A 14998-nucleotide genomic window follows, 5' to 3' on the forward strand; every position below is an offset into this window, starting at 1 on the left:
AAAGGACCCAGGCTTGGAAACAGTCTCTGTCCATAATTTTTCAGTCCCATTGTCCCTGACTGGTCTGGGCCTTGAAATGTCCTTCCCTGTCCCCAGGTCCCCAAATGGTTGAATATGGTGGTTTTGCCTAGCTACTTGCTACTTTCGGGCAAAATTTTGTGGTTCCCCCCCCTGATTCTCCATTTTGGAAATTCCTCCTTGCTGGCCTTTTGTATTCCACCCTCCCCAAAGCTGAAGTCATGTCATGGTCCTTTGGGCTCAGGTCTCTGTGTCTGGATATAGGTGCAATCTCTATCACTACTGTGAGAAGTGATATTTTTATTTTCTGTATTTTTCTCCCTGCAACTTTCCATATAATTACACAGCCATAACCCAATACAGAGGGTTATGCAATCAGCATGGCAATATAAACCACTACTGAAAATCTCTCCCCAGAGATTCAGTCAATAATAAAATAAAAAGACAATTATCACTTTTTCACAACTCTCAAGGAAGGTGTAGTCTGTGCTCCACTGGGTGGTAGAAGGAGCATGGACTCCTCCAAATGGGCAATTCCCAAGCTGTGTGGGACTGGCTAAGGGGGAGGAAATGATTGCTCAGTCCAGGACAGAAGTTTCCCACCTAGTGTTTTCCCTCTCTTTGATTCAGTATTTGTGGCATCATTTTACAGCCTACACAGCATGTCAGAAATGCACATAGTAACCAGTGAGGGAAAACATAAAAATATGCTAACAGCATGGATAAATATAGTTTGAAAGTAAATTATTATCTCTGCCTAATAAAGACCTAGACACTGTTTTCATCATCAAACTACTCACCAATAACCAAGTTTTAATATCCTGAAATGCAAATGCACAGACATTGAGCTGGGGACCAGAGGTAATCTGAAACCAAAATGCAGGATACAGCTAAAGAAAGCTGTTGTGCACATAGAATAAAGACTATGGAAATTTTTTAAAATGAATATTCTCTGGGTGTCAGAATTTTATTCTGCCAGTCAAATTGAGATGATATCAATTGAGATGATACTAAACTTTCAAAAGTAACCTGTTTTAATATTTAAAAAAAATGAAAAAGTACTTTCTTCTAAGTCCCATTTCAATATAAACTGAAAAAACTAAAGCTGTGTTGGGAGATCATTTTATTTTTATTTTAACTTAAAATAGGACAAATACCTGGGCTTTTTATTCAACCTCCAGAATTTTTCTATTCTATTGATTCTAACCTCAAAGAGTAATGATTCCTTTTTTATGAATTAGCATTAAACTACAGAATCATCCTCAGAGAAGCCACTGATTTGGTTGAGTCATCCATTGTGAAAATTTGCTGTCTGCTTCTTTTTAGAATTTGCAATAAACTCATTCAGTGTGTGTGCTGGTTTGAAAGGATTTATGTACCCTAGAAAAGCCATGTCTTAATCCTAATCAATACTGTGGGAGCAATGGTTTCTTATAATCCATTCAGTACTATAAGATGGAAAGTTGATTAGGTTATCTCCACGGAGATGTGAGTCAAACAATTGTGCATGGAGATGTGACTCCACCCATTCTACATGAGACTGGATTAGTTTACTGGGATTCTATAAAGTAGGAGACAGTTTTTTGAGAGAAGTCTTTTTTGAGAATGATGAAAAAGCAACAGCATAGCTGAGCAGAGCTGCAAGGCCAAGAGAACGACAGAGTCCACCAGCCATCAACCTTTGGATAATCTGAGACAGTAGGATGATAGAATGACAAGAACCACAAAGCAGATTCCACTGGCCAGTGACCTTTAGAGATTAAGGAGCATGACCCTGAGGGAGCATCATGAGGCAAGAAGCCTGGAGAGGAAGCTAGCCTATGTTGACATGTTCATACATGCATTTCCAGATGAAAGAGAAACCCTGAAATCACTGGCATTGTAAAACCAAGATATCTTTCCCTAAATGCCTTGATTGGACATTTGCATAGACTTGCTTTAATTTGGACAATTCCACAGCCTTAGAACTGTAAGCTAGCAACTTACTAAATTCCTCTTTTTAAAATCCATTCTGTTTCTGATGTTTTGCGTTCTGGCAGCTAGCAAATTAGAGCAAATATTTGTACCAGGAGTGGGGTGCTGCAGTTTGCAAATATCAAACATGTTGGAATGATTTTTTAAATGGATGAGGGGGATATTTTGGAGGAGTTGTGAGGAGCTGGATAGAAAAGGCCTAGAATGCTTTGAGAAGACTGTTGGTAGAAATGTGGACTGTAAAGATACCTCTGATAGCAAGTGTTATTGTAAACTGGAAGGAAGGCAGTCCTTGGTTTAAAATAGCAGGCAATCCAGCAAAATTACCAAGTGGCTTTTGCTGGAGGGCAGATTTTAAAAGCCCTGAACTTGGATATTTAAGAGAAGGGATTTCTAAATTAAATGTGGAAAATGCAGCCTGGTTTCTCTTCACAGCTTATAGTGAAATGCAACAGGAGTGAAATAAGCTGAAAACTAAACTCATGAATACAAAGAAAATAGAAATTGATGTTCTGGAAAATCTGGGCTTCCAGGAAGGAAAACCCCAGAGAGTGGTGTCCCAATGTGAGGATTTAGCCAAATGTGGAACCAGTCAGCCATTTCAGGGAAAGCCAGGATTGGATATTGTTCTAGTTTGCTAGCTGTCAGAATGCAATATACCAGAAACAGAATTGCTTTTAAAAAGAGGAATTTAATCAGATGCTAGTTTACAGTTCTGAGCCTGAGAAAATGTCCCAGTTAAAATAAACCTATTGAAATGTCCAATCAAAGGCATCCAGAGAAAGATAACTTGGTTCAAGGAGGCTGATGAAGTTCAGAGTTTCTCTCTCAAGTTGAAGGGCACATGGTAAACACAGTAAGAGTTTCTCTGTCATCTGGAAAGGCACATGGTGAATACAGTCAGCATTGCTCTCTCATCTGGAAGGGCACGTGGTGAACACAGCATCACCTGCTAGCTTCTTCTCCTGACTTCCTGGTTCATGAAGCTCCCTGGGAAGCATTTTCCTTCTTCATCTCCAAAGTTCACTGGCTGGTGGACTCTTCTTCTCATGGCTGTGCTGTTCTACTCTGCTCTCTCTGAATCTTCATTCTTCAAAATGTTTCCTCTTTTATAGGACTCCAATAAGCCAATCAAGACCCATCCAAATGGGTGGAGACATGTCATCACCTAATTCAACTTAACAACCACTCTTGACTAAATCACTCATCCAGGGAGATGATCTGATTACAGTTTCAAACATACAGTATTGAATAGAGGTTATTCTGCCTTTATGAAATGGGATTTAGATTAAAACATGGCTTTTCTAGGGGCATACATCCTTTTAAACCAGCATAGACATGAAGTTATCAAGGAAGGATTTGTGGAAACTCCTTATCTCTAGTGGGCATTATCCAAGATTACTGCATAGAAATCCGAATAGTATTGTGGGGTCTGTATAAAGAGAAACACTGCCAGTCAGTACTTAGAGGACAGAGAAGGGATACATTAGAGGAAAAATAACTTCAGAGGCAAAATCATGGAGGCTGGTGTCTGAAGTCAAGATACCTCAGGCCAGGAGTGGCAATACACATAAGCACATGGAGAGGGTGAGTTTGCACTGAAGGCAGAGGATGAGCCTTCCACTTCATTGCAGTGGAAGAGTCTTGCCACCTCAGGATTTGGAGAGGGTGGAGCACATTCCTTGGGGTTGGGAGAGTGCCTGTCTGTCACAACATAGAGCATGTTCCCTAGAGATGGTAGAGAGCCTGGGAGCAGCCCCAATGATTGGAGTGTGAAGAGCTGAGGAAAGGTGGTCCCCCCAATGTCCCCTAATGTTGCATTCAGAAAGAGGTGGGCCACTGAGTAAGCCCTTAGAAAAGGTGGGACTGCCACTTTCCAAAATCCCCAATTATGAATGACTCTCATCCTTTGAAATCTAATGGACTTTGTCCTGCAGGTTTTTGAAACTGCTTGGAACCTGTGACCCCTGTTTCCAATTCCTTCCTATAGAAATGGATATAAGTATTCTATGATGGTTCTTCCTTTACACGTTTGTAGCAAATAACTTGTCCTGAGATTTACAGGTGCATAGTCCGAGAACTTTAGGACAGACCATGCCTGTAACTGACTTTGTACTGACTTTGACTGTGTTGTATTTGTATTGCTCCTAAAACAGTTTAAGGATTTCTGTAATGTGATGGAATTAATATATTTTCATATGGGAAAAAGATGTCTTATTTAGGATTCAGAAGGTGGAATGTGCTCATTTGAAATGATTTTTTTACCCTAGAAAAGCCATGTTTTAATTCTAACCAATCTTGTAGGAGCAACAGTTTCTTCTAATCCCTATTCAGTACTATAATTGGAAACTTGATTAGGTTATCTCCATGGAGATGTGACTCAATCGATTGTGTATATTAATCTTCATTAGATGGGGATGTGTCTACACCCATTTTATATGAGTTATATGTCTTGATTAGTTTACTGGGATTATAAAAGAGGAGACTTTTTTGGAGAGAATGTATTTGAGAATGATGAGAAAGCCATGGCAGAGCTGAGCAGAGCCACAAGACCAAGAGAACCACAAAGTCCACCATCCAGTGACCTTTGGAAATTCTGAGAGCAGAGAAGGATGACGGAATGATGAGAGTTACAAAGCAGATTCCACCAGCCAGCAACTTTTGGAGATGAAGGTGAATACCCAGGGGGGAACTTTATGAAGCAAGAGGCCTGGAGAGGAAGCTAGCAGACAGCACGATGTTCACCATGTGTCTTTTCAGATGAGAGAGAAAACTTGAACTTCATCAGTCTTTTAGAACCAAGGTATCTTTCCCTGCATGCCTTGGATTGGGCATTTCTATAGACTTGCTTTAATTTTGACAATTTCATAGCCTTAGAACTGTAAACTAGGAATTTATTGAATTCCCCTTTTAAAAAGCCATTCTGTTTCTGGTATATTGCATTCCAGCAGCTAGAAAACTAGAACAGTGTGGATGGCACATTCTTCTTCAACATACAGTTAATTTTTTACACTAGGGTTTTCCCATAGCACTTTTCATCTCAGAATTTCTCACGTATATATTAAAGGATTCAACATAGAAGTGATAACCATAAAAACACATTCACAGATTTATTAATGGGAAAGTTGGAAACAGGTCTAACATACGTGAAAAGGCAAGTCACAAAGTAAAGGACAATTATGATGACATGCAGCTGCAGGTGGACAAGACTTTGTACCTCCTTTCTGGACTACAAGTCTTCAGGAAGCTGAGGATGATCCTGTAGACGGTGAGCAGAAGAGTGAATATAACCATGCATATGGCCCCACTATTGGTGACTGGACTTTGAAATGCACCACATGACTAAAAATTTATTTAGTTTATTGTTCTCTGCAGCAATTACTTAGCCATATAATTGTCAGCCTCTTGAGGAACTGTAATTCTCTCCATTTCATCTTGTCTTGTCCTACAAATCTTAACACACTTACATACATTATCAAAGTTTTCATCAAATATTTTAAGGTGAACTTAAATGATATATCTACCACCAATAAGTACATTAGAAGCTAGTATTTTTTTTCAAAACACTTGGGGTGATCGAGGTTGTAATGTGGGAGAAAATAGACAGCAAATATAAAGATAGAGGAAGATGGGACATATTTTTAGTTATAATCATTCTTAGTCACTGAGAATGCTCAACATAGAATTTTAATGACTATATTCCAAAAGTACCCACTCATGAGATGTTTAAGTGTAGGAAAGTATGAGTTTTAGTCATTTCATAAATTTAATTACAGATCTTTCTCATTTTACTCAGTAGAAATTAAAGAGATTGAATTAGACAATCTCAGAATCCTTTTAGTTCAACTATCTATATTTTTTGTGCAGCTCTACCATATTCTCTTAGGCCAACATTTTTCTGTTTTTATATATTTATAATTAGGCAACAATTTTCACATTTTGCTACTAGCTAGCTAGAGGTAAGTGAGACAATCATTTTAGCGACCACATAACGATTACCAGGCCTTCATTTCTTGTGCACATATTTAAGACCCAGCACGTCCCTGGAGAGAGAGCACAGTGCAGTGGTGAATACTGTGGACTCTGCCTGGGTTAGGATACTTACTTCACCACTTACTATGGGACCTTGAAAAAACTGATAGACCTCTCCTTGCCTAAGCTCCATCATTTGTAAAATAGGAAAACTAACGTTCCTAACTCTAAGAGTTATTGTGTGATGCCATACAAAGTGCCTAGAACACTGCCTGGCATTTGGTAAACTGCAAATGACTGCTATTATTATTTTTCTTGAAAGCTTATACTATGAACATTGAACCAGAGCAAATCATGGTGATCTCTGACTATCTGGCAAGAATTATAGACACAGTCTAATAGAAAAGTAGAATTATACCTATAAATAAAGAAGCAGCTTTTGGGCATAGGAGAAAATTGTACATCTCAGGGATTATCTTTTTGTTATATGTGAATAGTAATCTTTACCTCTGGTGGGATGTGTGTTGTCTAGGAGAACACAAAAAAACAGAAAACATTGGTCTCATGCATCAGAGGGCGAGCTAATGCATAGAAAATGAAAGGAAAGCAGGATCAAATCCAGAAACAGAAATTTTGTGGAAGAAATGAATATCACAAGTAACAAGAATATTAGTGTAATGAAGAAAGGCTAGTATCACTTAAAAAGAAACTTCTTTAGGAAAAGTTATTGCAGTGAGAGTGCTAGAAGCCCTACCATCTGAGGCTTCCTTGGCTTACTTAAGAAGCTGCTTTAGGAGCCACAGCAAGTAAACTAAAACCAAGAAAAATAAAGAAAAGAAAGGGAACAGGAATTCAAAAGGAAAAATATTAATCCTCAGTCCTTAGATCAGATAGTGAAGAACAAATTTGAACAACAGATAATGATGGAAAAAGCACTCCTGTTGAGGAATATAAGGATATAAAATATTCTATGTTGAATTCCTTTTCTCTTTTTATTCTTTATTTTCTACAGTTCTAGTGCCCATGCTCTTTTTAATCATCAACGTTGCATTTAACCAGAAAAAAATCTATTGGTCAGTTAAATTAATTACTTGGAAAAATTTGTATGTAAACTATCCTCTCTAGTTTCATTCATCAAAATTTTGATACTATAAAATTTGAAAGATAATATCACCAGGCCTTCAGCTTGCACCACTTAAGCAAAACTTCTTTAGAAAAATATAATTCAACACAGTTTCTTAAAACATTTGCTTTTGAAATAAAACAAATTAAAATCCCATAGTAGCAAAAAATACCCTTTATGGTACATTGCAATTACAATTTTATAAATTGCTCTAACAGTAGGCAAATTACTAACCTGTTCACTTCTTTCTTTATACATATATAATACGGTTGATATGATAAATTTACAAGATTTACACATGGAAGTCCATATCAATCTTCTAGAATATAATAGAAAATTGTTCCTTTGTACCTCTTCACACTTTATATGATATACAATTGTATTCCCTGATTCAAATATATATATAAATTATAAATATTTTTTATTTATTAAAAAAATGATATGAACTAAGATTATTTTTACATTGGCTTGTTTGCAAGGCATAACACATTTATTTTATTATTTTGCAAAATAGACAAAAACTCTCAGGTTGTAATGATAAAACCATAGATTTTTAACATATTCTGGTTAATTTCTGTGTTTTGCTAGCTTAATTTTCCCAATTCTGACTTTTTCAAATGATAATATATGTGGATATTTGCTACATTTCAATATACACATGAATTTTCATTGAGTATCCTTTGCTTGCTTTTTCAAGAGCTCACCTCTTGAGTCTTGACCTTTGTCCTGAAAATTCAGTTATTTTTTCACTGAAGGTAACTGGATACCTAATGCAGCTATGTATCTGTGACCACAGACCACATGACAATATATGGCTGATCAGTAGATCTATTAATAGTTTCAAGTGGCTATACTTTCCCTATTTCCACACAGGCTTCCCACAATATCTCATTCTTTCAGATAATGTGAACTGTGGAATTATTCAAAGTGAATGCTTAGAATATAAAGATATTAAATAAAAGATCAATATTTACTGTGCAAAGAGTTGAGCATTCTCATGTCCTTGGGAAATATTTTCAAAGAAAAACACAGAGGAGGTGTTTGCATGGCCTAATTAGTAGAAATTATTCAAACTCATCATTTGGCTGCACAAGCAAATTTTAAAACACTGTTATTAATTATTTGAATTTGTTTCTTCTCAATCAATTATGAGGAAGCAACAGAAAAGAATTTCATTTTGCAAATTTAGGAAAACAATCATGTCCTTACTTAGTAAGTTTGTGTCTAATAAGGTAAATGCTGGAATTTAAGTTCCTGGAAAAGCCAATGCTAGTGTGTTTTTGCAGGTGAAAGTAAAATACTTAATCCATTAAGTCATTCAAGCAGCATATACCTATGGCTATTTCTTTCCTAATTAAAAGCACATTACTATATCACCCCCACCTCATCCCAGAAAACCAGAACCTTTCATAAATTCATACAAGCAATAAGAGTATGTATGCAAGAGATATTATAACAAGACAACACCTAGAGGACAAGAAAACAGTTGAAGATGAAATCCTACTTGGGCAAAAATTTAACTTTTCATAAATCGCTTGGGTCCTTCTATAAATTAGTTATTTGAGTATTTGGGATTCATCCTAATGGCTTAAGCTCTCCTAGACAGTTTTCTGCCCTAGAACATTTCCTAGAGGGGAAAATGTGGGTCTTACCAAGAAAATTAGCAGACAGCAAAGAATTGGGAAAAGCCTGAACTGTGAAAAGAAAATCTTAAAATAAAGGGGATAAATCATGAGTCTCCTGTTAGGAAATCTATAGGTAATAGACATAGTATATCACCTGAAATATGTGCTACCCAACCTGATGCTCCCTGTTCAACCACATCCCAGCAGTTAACAGCCTCTCCAGGGTCCCCTGCCCAATCATATTCCACAGTTGATGGCCTTACCTGCCTGATAGAGTCATGGAGGCAAAGAACCCAAGGACTGGGAAAAACTTTGAAGTTGATATGACAATTCCAGAAAAGACAAGTAATTGTTGTTCAGTAGTTCTGGGTTGAGGTGTAATCTTGGTTCATTAAAGCCTGAATCTGTGTTAGCTGGAGTCATAATGATCTTCTATTTTGAGACACACTCAATGATTGCATTCATAAGCAGATACAACATGATAAGTTATATTTGATTCAAGAGGATGTGTCTTAATATAATCAATTGATTCTCAGTTGGATAAAACTCAACTTGACTAGAAATTCAAACTTGTTCCTCAACTTTGTAAGGTTCCTCACTAAATGAATATATGTTTGAGTGCACCTCATTGCCTACATAATCAGGGAAGTCAAGTCACTTGCCTTCTTTGTGATTAAATTTCAAATAGTCTTACTCATTTTTCAGGCTTCCAAATTGTTATTTCCAAACAACTTTGCTTGATTCACTTATTTATGGTTCTTGTTGTGCTGAGACAGTATTTTTAGTTGATGGTTAAGTTAGATAGATGTTGATGATAGATAGATAGATAGATAGATAGATAGATAGATAGATAGATAGATAGACAGACAGACTGATAGGTAGATACATTGAGTGATATGGAATTAAAGAAAGAAAGTGCAAAAGTCATGGTCACCACTTCTGCAACTGGATACAAGGTATTTTTTGGCACTTCAACATAGTTTATGTACATTTATGGGTTGTCACAAAAACAGCAAAGATTGTTCTTGTGTTTCTAAGTACATCATCATCAGACACTTCTCAGAGAACTGGGAAGGGATGTGTCTGTACTGCATCCCACAAACCTCCTGTCCACCCTAGGCTGTATTGGGCTGCTTGATGCCCTACAAGAGGCAGCAGCAACATTGGGCAGCTTTGTTTGCATTAACCACCCATGTTTGTAACTTACTGATCACTCCCAAACTAAAACCAGGAGCAAAGCTTATCATTTAAAGTCAGTTATAAATTAAACACTCTTAAGGGCTGAAGTTAAGAATTTCAAGTAAATGGGGGAAGTATTGGCAACATATCCAGCAACTCTACAAGTTCAAATTTTATACCAGTGGAGAACTGTTTCCATTTTAAGTGTCATTTTAAAGATGTTCCATTGGTTCAATGTTTACTGGAATACAGTATTTGCTAATTATTTAGACTCTGCCAGTCTAAATAATTTTTTCCCAGTAATGGGTACCCAGTTAATGGGTAATGCATTTATTACCTAAATATATTCCATTCATCTATACTACAGAAACAATACATCTTTATATTTAAATTATCTGAATGCATCTATAATACAATATACTTTTAATAACAGTACAAACCAGAGGGAAAAAATCAAACAAGACCGCATAGGTGATATCATTTGCACATTTCTCAAAGTATTCATTTACAATGATATACTAAAGCTCTAGTTTGCTACCTGCTGGTATGCAACACACCAGAGATGGATTGGCTTTCAAAAAAAGGGGATTTATTTAGTTAATTAATAGTTCTTCAGTGGAAAGTCACCTAACTTTTAAACGAAGTTCTTTCTTATGTGGGAAGGCACAAAGTGATCTCTGCTGGCCTTCTCTCCAGGCTTCTGAATTTCAATGTCTTTCCCAGAATGATTCCTTTCTGTATCTCCAAAGGTCTGGGCTGAGCTGTGAGTGCCAAGATGAGGTCTGCTTGGGCTGTGTTATATTGAGCTCTCTCATTTAAGTGCCAGCGAATTAGCTAAAACACCACTCATTGCAGCAGGCACACCTCCTAGCTGACTGCAGATGTGATCAGGAACAGATGAGGTTCACATACCATCAGCTCATGTTCACAGTGATATAACTAGGCATCTTCATCTGGCCAAGTTGACAACTGAATCTCACTACCAAAACTAATTACTCCAGAAAGTCAGTATTCTTTCAGAAAAAGACTTACAAGAGGACACATAATGCTTTCTTTCATAGTAGACAAAACATCTCCCATGGACTCCACTACATCCCACAGATATCAAAACAAAGAAAATTGTAGGCTGGGGGTGGTGGTAATATGTGCAGGCTTTTCTTTTTAAAAGATACATCTTTTTAAAAAGTTGGTCTATGAAAGTTGTGAGATTTAAGCAGTGATTTTAGTTTCATTCTTCAATGACTGAGTGGGGACTTTGGGGTTCACTATGAAGGAAGGCATGGAGAAAGGGGGAAGGGGAAAAAGAGGTGTGCAGAAACACTGCCAGGAGTGAGGACCTGGGCTACAATACCAGGTTGCTCTCCCCCATGTGGAGCTTAGGAGCCAAGGTTTCTAAGCCAGCCCTATTGTGGAATGGCCAACAATGATGATTGAGAAGAGGCTGTTGATGAATTTTCAAAATGATGTAAGTCAGAGTGGGAAGCTGGTAACAGAGCTGCCCCACTGTAAAAATCTATCATACAACTTGTGCTCCTGTTAAACATGTAGGAAAAACCAAGCCAACAGAGATGGCAGTTAACATGCAAGACAACACAGGTGTGATCTGGGCTAAGTACAGGGAAATCAGAGCATTGGGGCAGGGCACTGGGCACTGCTTCTTCTGTTGTGCCCACCTTGGGCATTCCACATGACCTGAAAATACTGATGGGCTAAATGGGACACAGCCAGTTAACTGGGTACAAGGAAAATGGAAAATTGCAAGTAACTGGAAACTATTAAGGCACACTGATCTAAATTAGAGTTTAGGTTGCTAAAGGCTAAAGATATCTTCAAATTCTTAACTTAAGCTAAGGCTTTAAAATAAATTCAAATGTACAAATCACAACTGGTTTGTTGCTTTCCAAATTAATTGGCCCAATTTTTAAACAAATTCTCATCCACTTGGGTATAACCATTTGTACTTAGGAACCCAAAGTATTCTACAAATATTCCCATTTTAAAATTTCCTCCTTTGGCTTAACCTCTTATAGCACACTATGTAATCTGCTTAACCACTTATACCACACTATGTAATCTGCAGGATGAAGGAAAGAGGGATGACATACAAGTGCTGACAATTCCTTTCTAGCAGGGCTACAAAATCAACCTCCATGGAGGCCAAAGCAAGAGTAGGAATTTTGAGGGGATTTGAGCGCTCAACTCCAACAGTCAAGCAAAGTAAAAGCACTGAGCTGGAGGAAGGAGCTCTCTTTTTGAAGTAAGACTTGCTTCCCAACCTGCAAACACTTTGAGGCCTCCCAGGAAAGGCTTCTCTAAGGCTTCTCATGTACTTAACCATGCACAGTGTGCATCATTAACCAGGAACATAAGCATACAGACACAAAGAAACCATCAAGTTTTCCTAAACAAGAAATGCAGTGTCCAGAATTGTGCACTGCATTCCTGCCAATAAAAGGGTCATATTGCTCAGTATGCAGTACTAACTACATAATTAAAATAGTTAAAAGCATCACCAAAGTGTACAAATTGTTTAAGTACATATAAAATTAGTAGTAATCCAGTTAGCAATACAAAATGAAAATTATGAATGCTTCCCCAAACACCTGTGAGTTCACAAATTTACAGATTCACAAAAGCAGATTATATAACAAAGTTAGAGTTTAAAAAGTCTAGTTTTTAAAAAACATTGCATTCAGTATCTATTCCAAAAATGATCTCAATACTGAGGTTATTAAATCATTCATCTGGAAATTAGAGCCATTTAATGGTTTTTACAAAATTGCAAATGACAAAATAAACAAACAAAACAACAAAAAAGATCTGTACAAGGCTGGCATTTAATCTGTTTCTTTTCAAAAGAGTTTGACAAGGCTATTAATTCAGCAGATTGATTACAGACTCCTTGGGTTTTATATGAATTATGTTTTAATATGAACAGATCCAAAGCTGTTCAGTGGAGGGACAGAATGGAGATGTTGGTTCTCTGATTCATTAGCTCAGCAGAACACAGGTAGTTCAAACAAAAGTTTAATTTATCAAGGACATGAGGCCATCACAGTATTACAAAAAGAGTATAAACTTACCTTGGACCAAGAGGATATTAAAAATATATATACAATTCTGTCTCTACTGCTTATACACAAAAGTTGAAAGCACCCCATGATCCAAAAGTCTTTTCTGTAATTATATGGCACAATGAGTTTGGAACTTCTTTGTAATGCATTTCCAATGGTATAGTCCTTATCTACAGTAGCACACAACCTACAAATAATGGGCAAATATCTTGTACAGGAAAAGGGTCTTCGCTGAAAAGCCTGATGAAGGGAAAAAAGGAATGCTTTTTTTATCAAATCAAGAAAACTAAGAAGGACACCTTTGGACAGCTTCTCTCAGTTACTGCTGCCAGACAATCTGAAGTACTTTTAAATGTAGCCTGCTGTCTCTGGCTTTCAGCCTGACAACCAGCTATATGTTGTCATCTTGACCCTGTGTGGAAAGCTTGCATTAGGCAACATATTGTCAAAATTAACATCCAACATGTCAAAAAAGGAAAATCCAATGTGTCCCCATCCACTAAGTCATTGCAAATGAGGGACTCCATGTCACAGTCCAAGTGCTCAATGAACATGCTTTCCACATCACTTGGGAGCTTCTCCTGGTGGGGGTCACCCACCCTGCCTTATCCATTACAGCTGCCCATGGAGTAGCCCCCAGGGTGTTCATCTGCATGGGTGAAAGCAGAGGCACTTTAAAGGTGTCTTTATCAGGGTCAGACATCTCAGGCCTGAGCTTCAGGGCACAGGGGCATGGGGAAAGCCCTGCCTGGTGCCTGCAGGCATCTGCTCAGCATGTCCAGGGTGGACTGAGAGCCAGGGATCATCATTTTCCTACGGGATCCCTGGCTGCCACAAGCTGGAGGACAACCCCAGGCCCAGAAGCATGTTCTAGCCCAGGACCTGGATGCTGGGTGCTGTGGCCCCAAGATTGGCAGGTACCAGCATGTCGCTGTCATGGGGGTAGTGAGTCAGAGGTAAGCAGTTCCTTCAGTAGCCCTGGGGCACATGGGTATGGGCTCTGGGGAGTTTGCATGGGCACCTGTTCTAGAGGGCTTACACTGAGCTGGCTTTAAGCTTTTTTTGGTAATTGGGGCTCAGCAAATCCAGACTAGTGTTTGGGGGAACAAGCAAGAAGCATGGCATCTGCTGCTTCATGTCTGTGGGTGAAGACTGGAAACTGTCAGTGATGTGGATGGTGAGATTAGGTTGAGGATGTCCAGAATGTTCCATGACCTCAGGGATGCTGATCTTCAACAGGCTGGGGAGCACTGATCTCATATTCATTATGGATGGTGGGTACACCATGAAATGCACATTCCTATCCCAAAGGTCATCTTGCTTGGGCATAATGGAAGAAAGCCTCCCACAGAGTAGTGCCATTGGAGCTGATTCAAGGGTGAAATAAGCTCCATCTGTCAAAGTCATCATTGGGGAATTGAGATGAGGGACTTTCCCTAGCAGCCTCCTAGCTGGGCTGGAGAGAAGCATTTTTCTTGGTGGGTCAGCCTCAGCTCTTAGCAAACTTACTGTTGTGTCCATGGACACAACTCTTCTCCTGGGGACTTCCCACCATTGCCACTCTCCAGATTGAGCATCCACCAAGAGCTTTTTCCAGTCCCTTCATTCTGTACATGAATGAAATTTCTGTGTAAGGATTGTGAATAATTGAATTCTGCCACCCTGCAAAGCTGTTGCTGTTCTTGAAGTAGAGCATACTCTTGACCATCCATTCCTAAGTCTGAGACAGCATAAGCTAATTAAAAAATAAAAGGTATTATTGTATTATTTTCTCCACTACTTTTTCCATATTCTCCTCCACTTAACTTCAGTCCAATATAAATTGACTGTTTCTACAATAAGGGAATTGTTAGTTTACCAACAAGAGGCTCCCTCTGTACCAAATTTCTAAGGACTTTCAATATTATTTCCATAGCAGACTTACCATAGGTCCAATGGAGCATATTGATCTCCACAAGTATCAAAGTCAATATTGGCTCTTCTGGGTATGGGGACAATAGATAAAGTGTCACATATATTTGTATCTGAATGAG

General features: G+C 38.2%; 1 pseudogene; it reads right to left on the reverse strand.

Annotated features, from left to right (window-relative positions):
* Positions 1-13340: 13340 nt before the first annotated feature.
* On the reverse strand, positions 13341-14697 carry LOC143672929 (forkhead box protein O1 pseudogene; annotated as a pseudogene).
* Positions 14698-14998: the final 301 nt, after the last annotated feature.

This window comes from Tamandua tetradactyla, assembly GCF_023851605.1.
Source record: "Tamandua tetradactyla isolate mTamTet1 chromosome 22 unlocalized genomic scaffold, mTamTet1.pri SUPER_22_unloc_2, whole genome shotgun sequence".
NCBI lineage: Eukaryota > Metazoa > Chordata > Mammalia > Pilosa > Myrmecophagidae > Tamandua > Tamandua tetradactyla.